This window comes from Dipodomys merriami, unplaced genomic scaffold (assembly GCF_024711535.1).
Source record: "Dipodomys merriami isolate MVZ:Mamm:240054 unplaced genomic scaffold, mDipMer1.0.p SCAF_59, whole genome shotgun sequence".
NCBI classification, from domain to species: domain Eukaryota; kingdom Metazoa; phylum Chordata; class Mammalia; order Rodentia; family Heteromyidae; genus Dipodomys; species Dipodomys merriami.
The window spans coordinates 378336-387280 of record NW_027206168.1 but is presented as its reverse complement, the minus strand read 5'-3'; the positions used below and the strand labels follow the sequence as shown (position 1 = coordinate 387280).

Sequence of the window (8945 nt, the reverse complement as noted above, 5' to 3'; positions counted from 1 at the left end):
TCAGACTTCCACCTTCCACTTTCTTCAATTAATTCTGCCTACATTTCCCTAGTGGTAAGAATTATCTGGAAAGCTTATTAAACTTACAACTTCCTGGGCACTCCCCTAGAGAGTCTCTTTCAATAGATAGGGCAGGTCTATTGGCTATCATAGGTAAGCCTGTTCAACAAAGCAGTCTGGGACATATTGTCCAAAAGTGTGTTTTCCAGTTGTCCATAGGATGATACGGTCCCAATATATAAACAGATGCAGGTGCCCTCTGGTGTCGCTGTTTCTCCTCAGCTCAACAATACTGCCTTGTCTGCTTTTGCAGGGCAGGTATTTGGAGGGCTATTTTGACCTTAGGATGCTCCTTTCCCCTTGGCTTCCTTGTACTGGTATTTCTGGCCATTTCTCTGCTGTAATCTCACAGATTCTGCTTTTCAGCAAGTGATTGTTTCTTGTTATCATTCCATGTGTCAGAGTAGAGGCAAGAGGAGGCTGAGAAGAAACTCTTTCACTTTGAACAATCATCACAGAGAAAACAATGCTCTCCAAAAGAGTGGCCCAATACCATGGGGAGGAACATACAAAGCAACAAAGAAATAATCTTATAAATGTGTTAGAAACAATCGCGTGAAAGAAAAAGAAAACATTTGAATACATATCTTAGGGTTCATTTCCCTAACATCCACTTAACTGACCTTTTCTGCTTGACTCAGACATATACTAGTTATTGCGAATAAGGGAAACCATGGGACCTATATTTCTTTGGGCCTGGCTTACTGAGGAAGGGAAAAAAGCAAATCGTTTAAATAGGGATACAGGTGGACCCATTGCAACAATGAGATGTACAAGTCTTTATGTCAAAACGAACTTTACAATTTTGGTAGGGGGGAGAGGAGGGTTGGGTAGGGGGGTGGGGGGAGCATGGGATGGGAAGGGGAAACAAAGGAGGAGGCTACAATGTTTGATAAGAAATGTACTCATTATCTTGCCCATGTAATTGTAACCCCTCTGTACAGTATTTTCACAATAATAAATAAATAAATAAATAAATAAATGAGTGAGTGACCCGAGATCCTGGTTCAAACGGTTATTTTTAATTTTGACACCTAGAGAGACTCAGAGAAGGAAGGGTGGTAGTTCAATCACTGATCTGGAAGATACCACCTCATGATTGTCCTGTTTTGAGTTGAACCCACACCAAAGTTCTTTTTTGGTGACATTTTCTCATTAGTCTCCTTTTTCCCACCACAAGCAACATATAACACATCTATGTACAAAAAGACACATATAGTTGTTCAAATGCCTAATAGCATGCATGGACACAATAATAGTTTTAAATGTCTAGCTCTGCCTATGGATAAGGTTCACATGTTTTCTCAGGGGGCAACTAGGTTCATCTGAATAAGAGTTTTCAATGAGCCACCTAGACAGGTGATCATATAAGCATCCATATATACATAAGGAAACCTTTTCTATAACCTGAATCCAAAACGATTCACAGGTTGCTGTAGGCAGGTAAGCTGTTTACTACCTGCCATCTGACTTTATACTGTGTTACATACTGTTGGTGTCATTCCACATCATCTGTTTATAGATTTTCTGTTCCATCTGTGGACTCCATGTTGGCATTCCTTCCACCAAATTTTATGTCTACAACAGAATAGTTCCTTTCTTTCTTTTATAGTTCTTTCTTTAAAAACTTTTTCAGTGTCTATGCTATATCCCAAAGTAGATTGTAAATTCGTAGGTTAGGCACTAAAGGTACCAACTGTGTCCCAGGGAGTGCTAGTTGTTCTCCTGGCTCTGATGGGCTGCCAGTTTTCTCCAGCTAGAATCCGTGTTTATTTCCTCAAAGATGATTGCGTATGCTAAAACTTCTCTGACGATTGCTAGGAGACTTTCAAAACAAAATACAAAATACACAGTCTGGATGTTTGGCTATGCAATTTTTCCATAGTTAGGTCTAAAGAGAGACAGTTAATGAACTGAGACAAAGACAACGACAATATTTACCATTTGCTGAGCATGTTTTAAGAGCCAGATACTTTATTAAGCCTCTCATACAATATCAACTCATGCATCCATCACAGCTCAGTTGCCATCATCTCGTGAAATTATGACCACTGCTACTGTCCCCAAGTTACAGATGAGGACACTGAATAGAAGACAGAGAAATAATGTGTACAGATAAAGCAGAAACAAGGAAGGTAGAGCCAGGCTCAAGCCCCTGGCTCACCCTAGCTCGTGTTCCCTGGGGGCGTATCTAAAGTCCTGAAAGTATAAAATAAACAAATAGTGGCCACCCGTTGTTAATTCTGTAACTTAGCTTGGTCTTTGTCCAATGAAGTTAACCATTTATGAAACTAATCATTTTTAGTTTTCATTGCCTTACTACATTATAGCCAGAAAGTAAGATTTATTAAATTTATGCTTTTGTGAAAATATTGAAATTTTTTATAATTTGCTCATTTCTATAAATGTATATTGGTTAATAGGGTATAGAATAGATGATAGCTCAATGATAGATTAGGTTTTTTAACCACATTGTATGTATTTATGAATAAATGAGCATGTTTCTTTTATATTAAGATGTAACTGCTATGTTTGATTCAACCTTAAGCATTTTAATTTGTGTTCTCTGGTGCTTCTTTTCTTTCTCCTTTTTCTTCTGTTTCCCCCCCCCCACCCCCGTGTGATACTAGAGTTTGAACTCAGGCCTTTGCACTAACTTTTCCCAGGCTTGTCTCAAACTACAATCTTCCTGTTTCCACTTCCCAAGTAGCTAAGACTACAGGATGAAACACCATTCCTGGCAAAAGTTCATTCAGTCTTTTGTGGCTAGACGTGATAGCACTAACCTGTAATCCCAGCTACCCAAAGAATTTTGGCTTGTAGCCAGCCTGGACACAGGTTAGCAAGACTATCTCACAAACAATCTGCGTGTGGTAGCACATGCCTATAATCCTTGCTACTTGAAAGGTAGATGCAGGGGGATAAAGGTTCAAAACCAGCCTGGGCAAACAGTGCAATAAACAGTCTGAAAAATAATTAAACTGACTTTTCTTCCTATTTAAGCAGCCTTTCCTCTCTACCTGATGTTTGTGAGTACCTTCTGCTTATTAATAATTGTCTTCTGTACGTCTACTTCTTGTAATGTGAAGATTTTATGTGTTAATTTTGCTCTGTTCAACTCAAGCAAGTTTTCCTGGAGTTTAAATTGATTCTTGTTTTTGTTACATTTGTTCTGGAACAGAACTCAGGAACACCAAACATTGATTTGTATGCTCAGTATTTCTTTGTTCTCCATTTTTGTCATCATTTTTTTAAACTAACATTTCTCTTTCCTGCCATTCTAGGATAATGTATAGTTTTTGTAAGTTACTCTTCATTTCCTAATTTTATCTTTTGGAGATAAATATTGTTCATACTGTAATCAATTGGTATACTTACCACTTTTTGTGATATCATCAATCTTCTCTTTTGATTTGTTTATCTGACAGTCTTTCCCCCTCCATTTCCATCCCATGTTTGTCTCATTTCAATGAACCAATGTGTATTTTGTTTTATTTTCTCTTTTATTGAAAGTTCATCAAATTCACTCTAGAATAAAGGGTGCTATCTTGAAATTTTTATTTCTCACGATGTTTGACATCCTTGAATTTCTTCTCTTTATTCAGTCAGACCTAGGAATGTTATTTGATTTCCAATAGGGCTGATATTTTTTTGTATTCCTTTGAACTCTGTATGTTCAATTACAATTTCAATGACCTCATAAATGATAAGTATGGGAAAAGTGAAAAAGAGTTCTGTCACATAAAGAATAACTGGGTGGGGAAAAAAACAAATTTAAATTCCCTTTGTCCATATATTTAAAGGAGATATTAACCTATTCATCACTTGAAATGTTGAAAGAATAATTGAGCTGACATGTCTAATACACCACCTGGGACATACTTATCAAATATTACTCTTGTTAGTATGGATTAAAGGATATACTTATTATCCAGAACATTCAAATAGTATGGGAGATTATTCTGCTGTCAAGATTTTGGCTATGTAAAAAGTGGCATTCATGGATACATCCCAATTCTTCCCTAATTTTTTGATGGGCAATGGAAAATACAGCCAGGAGCTTTTGTATTTTATGTTTTCATATTAAAAGAGGCTGAAAAACCTAACTGCAAATGACTCCTTTCAACAACTCCCCAAGTCCCTGTAAACACTACCCTTCTGGGAGCTTCTCAGAGGAGATAAGAATTGCGCTGATTCATCAGAAGGTAGGTGGTGACAAGCAGCCTAAGTTGAAATAGTAGCTTCATCTCTGCAGTTGTCTCAACAAGCCAATTTCACTAGTCATTTTCTCTGGTTGCACTAATTTTTTTCCATATCTCAATCATTATAGTTAGCATAGACTCCAGTAGTTATCCTTACCTGGGTTTCCCTTTTCAGGACTTTTAGCTACTAAGGTTCAACCTCAGTTTTCAACTATTCAATGGAAAGTTCTAGAAATGATCAATTCATAAGTTTTTGCTGCTTTGTTTGTGTGAGGAGCTGCTGTGACTAAATCTTGTACCATGCTGATCCTGAAGACATGAGGCATTCCTTTATTCAGTGCATCCATGCAGTAAATGCTACTCACCCATGAGTCACTTAGTAGCCATCTTGTTTATTAGGTTAACTGTCACAGTATTGCAGTATTGTGTCCAATTGGCCAATTCTTACCTGAATAATGGCACCCAGGCCCAAGAGTAGAGATGCAGGCTAGTATGTATGTGGAGAGAAGCCTCATCTTCTGTCATTACAAGAAAGGCAGATAGATATGGTACAATGAGAAGTTATTTACATTCGCATATGGGGTATAGTCCCATCTGAAGTTTCAGGCACCCTCTGGGAATCTTGTCCTAGATTGTAGCACTGGCCTAATTAATTCATATATTTCAATGCTTTCATAGTATTTAACACTTCAAATTTTAAAGTATCTATTTCCAAGAAGTGTTCACAGGGATACAATAATATACCTTTCCCCCTTTTCTCTTGTTCAATTAATACTTTAGGATTTTGTGGTTTTTCTTGTTCAACATTCTTATCTATCCCTTCCTTACCAACATCTTCCCCTACTCTTCTTAATTTTATAGGATAAACCTTGAATTCTTGATAGATGTAAAATTCTTCTTTATATTTGTCTCCATAAGAATTTGTCCTAGGCTGGGAAGGTGGCTCAGTGGTAGAGCGCTTGCCTTGCATGCTTGAGGCCCTGGGTTCGATTCCTCAGCACCACATAAGCTAAATACAAAAAGCTGGAAGTGGCACTGTGGCTCAAGTGGTAGAGCGATAGCCTTGAGCTGAAGAGCTGAGGGACAGTGCCCAGACCCAGAGTTCAGGCCCACAACTGGACCCAAAAAAAAAAAGAAGAAGAATTTGTCCTAAAAAGGAAATCAAAACAGAACTTAGAAAGTGGCAAAAAAAAAAAAAAAAACCAACAAAAAACTCCCATGTTCCTGGATTGGAAAGATCAACATCATGAAAATGGCAATACTTCCCAAGGCTATCTACAAATTCAATGAGATACCTATCAATTTTCCAACCTCATTCTTCAAGGAAATACAAGAGGCAATCCAAAAATTCATATGGAACAATAAAAGACTCCGAATAGCAAAAACTATCCTCAACAGAAAGAACAGTGCTGGAAGAATATCAATACCAAATTTCAAACTCTACTATAAAGCCATAGTAATCAAAACAGCTTGGTACTGGAACAAGAACAGACCTCAGGACCAATGGAATAGAATTAAAAACCCAGAAATGAACCTACAGACCTATAGCCATCTAATCTTTGATAAGGGAGCTAAAAAATAGAATGGAAGAAAGACAGTCTCTTCAGTAAATGGTGCTGGCAAAATTGGTTAACTACTTGTAGAAAACTAAAGCTAGATCCTTATATATCACCCTGCACCAGAATCAACTCCAAATGGATCAAAGACCTCAAAGTCAAAGCAGACACCATGAAAACATTACAGGATGGAATAGGAGAAACCTTAGGTCTCCTTGGCACAGGCTGAAATTTTCTTAATAGAGACCCAGAAATACAAGTCAAAGAAAGGTTGGACAAATGGGATTGCATGAAATTGCAGAGCTTCTGCATGGCAAAAGACATAGTTAGCAAGATCAATAGAAAGCCCACGGATTGGGAGAAGATCTTCACTAACCATACAATGGACAAGGGTCCATATCTAAAATATACCTGGAACTCAAAAAATTAAATCCCCCAACAACAAATCTTCAAAGAAACAACTGTCCAATAAATAAGTGGGCTAAAGACTTAAAGAGAAACTTCTCTGAAGAGGAAAGAAGGATGGCCAATAGACACATGAAGAAATGCTCAACCTCCCTAGCCATAAAAGAAATGCAAATCAAAACAACATTGAGATACCACCTCACCCCAGTTAGAATGGCTATAATCAAGAACTCTAATAACAGCAGATGCTGGAGGGGATGTGGACAGAAGGGAACCTTACTGCACTGTTGGTGCTAGTGTAAACTAGTTCAACCACTTTGGAAAGCACTATGGAGGTTCCTCAAAAGACTCTACATGGAGCTCCCCTATGACCCAGCAATCCCACTTTTGGGCATTTACCCAAATGTTCACAAACAAGACCACACTAAAGCTACCAGCACGACTATGTTTATTGCAGCATTATTTACCATAGCTAAGATATGGAACCAACCCAGATGCCCCTCAGTAGATGAATGGATCAAGAAAATGTGGTATATACGCATAATGGAATTCTATGCCTCTATCAAAAATAATGACATTGCCCCATTTGTTAGGAAATGGAAAGACTTGGAAAAAATTATTTTAAGTGAAGTAAGCCAGGCCCAAAGAAACATAGGTCCAATGGTTTCCCTTATTTGCAATAACTAGTATATGTCTGAGACAAGCAGAAAAGGTCAGATAAGTTGATGTTATGGAAATGAACCCTAAGATATGTATTCAAATGTTTTTTCTTTCATGCGATTATTTCTAACACATTTATAAGATTATTTCTTTGTTGCTTTGTATGTCCCTCCCCCATGGTATAACCCCTGCTTTCACTGTATTTGATGTTGGTATAATTTGTGGAGGGGAAGGGAAAAAACAAATCGTTTAAATTGGGATACAGGTGGACCCATTGCAACAATGAGATGTACAAGTTGTTATGTTGAAAACGAACTTTACAACTTTGGTGGGGGGGGAGGAGGAATGGATGGGGGGGCAGAGGGAGGCTGGGAAGGGATGGGAAGGGGAAACAAAGGAGGAGGCTACAATGCTTGATAAGAAATGTACTCATTATCTTTTTTTCTTTAACGGTACACATGAAAAAGTCCTTTATGATGCATAAATATTTTGTTACACGGGGTACAAAAATACTTTCACGTTTTGGTTGGAGGCTTGGGGAGGAGCAGGCCAGGGAGGACTCTGCGTGTGGGGCTGGTGGATGGTGAAGGGAAGGTGGTCTGGGACGAGGCATGAAAGGTGCACACGGTGTACATGTTAGGTGGGGGGGGTTGGGGGAATGGTCAAGCCTGGACTTGTTGGGGGACGGTGCGGGCGCTGGGCCCTCAGGGTAGAAGTGGCCACTGGGCTCAGGGTGGGTCTGGAGGCCGGGTGTGGAGAGGACCAGGCATGGTGAACCCTGAGTGCCAGGACCTGTTGCTATGGCGACAGTGTGGGAACAGCGTGTACACTCACATATACACAAGTTTGAAGTGTCTTAAAGCTGTGCCAGAGGACATGCAAAATAAAACGCCTCGTTCCCTTGAGGGGAGAGCTATGGAAGGGAGTTTGTGTGGGAAGTCAGGCCAGGCTGGGGTCCTAGGGAGGCCTCTGAGCAGGGTTTGGGGTGTCTCAGCCAGAAGTTCCCCAATCGGCCTGGAAGGTTTAGGAGCCAGGCTGTGGGGTGGGGCGGAGCAGGACTGAGGAAGGGGAGAGGGGTCCACTGAGGCAGGCTTAAGATTCACAGTGTCGGCAGGGCAGCGGCAGCTGTGCACGAGCTGCGGGGAACGGAAGTCCGGGTCCTGCTCTGGCCCCACCACACAGTCCCAGAACCAACTCCCTGGTGAACAAGACCAAAAAAACTAACAGAACTGGCGGTACTTCCATCCTTGCTGGGCGCTATCAGAGGAGGGGTACCAGCGCACCTGAGCATGGAGAGCAGCAGTGGCGGCAGGGTAGGTGAATGCTGAATGGGAGATGGCCGGGGTCAGCTCTGTGGTGTACAGAGGGTAAGGAGCCCAGGCCTCTGAGGATGCAGGGATCAAAGCAGCCCCCATCAGGTCATAGGGGTCCCGTGCGATGAAATGTGCTCCGAGGGCGGGGTGAACGTTGGCAGGATTTGGTGTTGCCATTAGCTTGCTCTTGGCCATCTTGGTGTTGGCTTTGGCAAACTCTAGCCTCAGGGTCTGTGAGTTCTCAGGATCAAATCGAATACCATTCAGTGCATTCTTAGCTGCTTCGGCTCCTGCCCGGCTGTCAAAGATTACAAAACCAACAGGCTGTCTGGAGGTGAGCTTGATCAGAGACCCTTCGTAACCCTTGAATGGCCGGAAAAGTAGATAAAGTTCTCTGGGTTTAATGTCCACGGGGAGGCCACTGACGAACAGTGTCCGGACCTCTTCCTCCAGGCTGCCGCCGGAGCCCGTGCGGGAGCCCGCGCTGGGGCCGAGCTCGCCGTCTGGCTTCAGGCCGCTGCTCATGGTGTTGTACTCATTATCTTGCCCATGTAATTGTAACCCTCTGTACAGTATTTTCACAATAAAAAATAAATAAATAAGTAACCATGGAAAGCTAAAGGAAAAAAATAGATTAACATGATTTTTTTCTCTTTAAAATGAAAAAAAAATTGTCCTATTCTCTCTCTGTGTGTGTGTGTGTACATGTTTGCACATATCTCCTGGGGACTAGGTGCTGTCCCTGAGTT

The 8945-nt window shown here is 40.8% G+C and overlaps 1 pseudogene; it reads right to left on the bottom strand.

Moving 5' to 3' along the window:
• Positions 1-7336: 7336 nt before the first annotated feature.
• LOC138813146 (RNA-binding protein with multiple splicing 2 pseudogene) lies at positions 7337-8721 on the bottom strand (annotated as a pseudogene).
• Between the last annotated feature and the right edge of the window lie 224 nt (positions 8722-8945).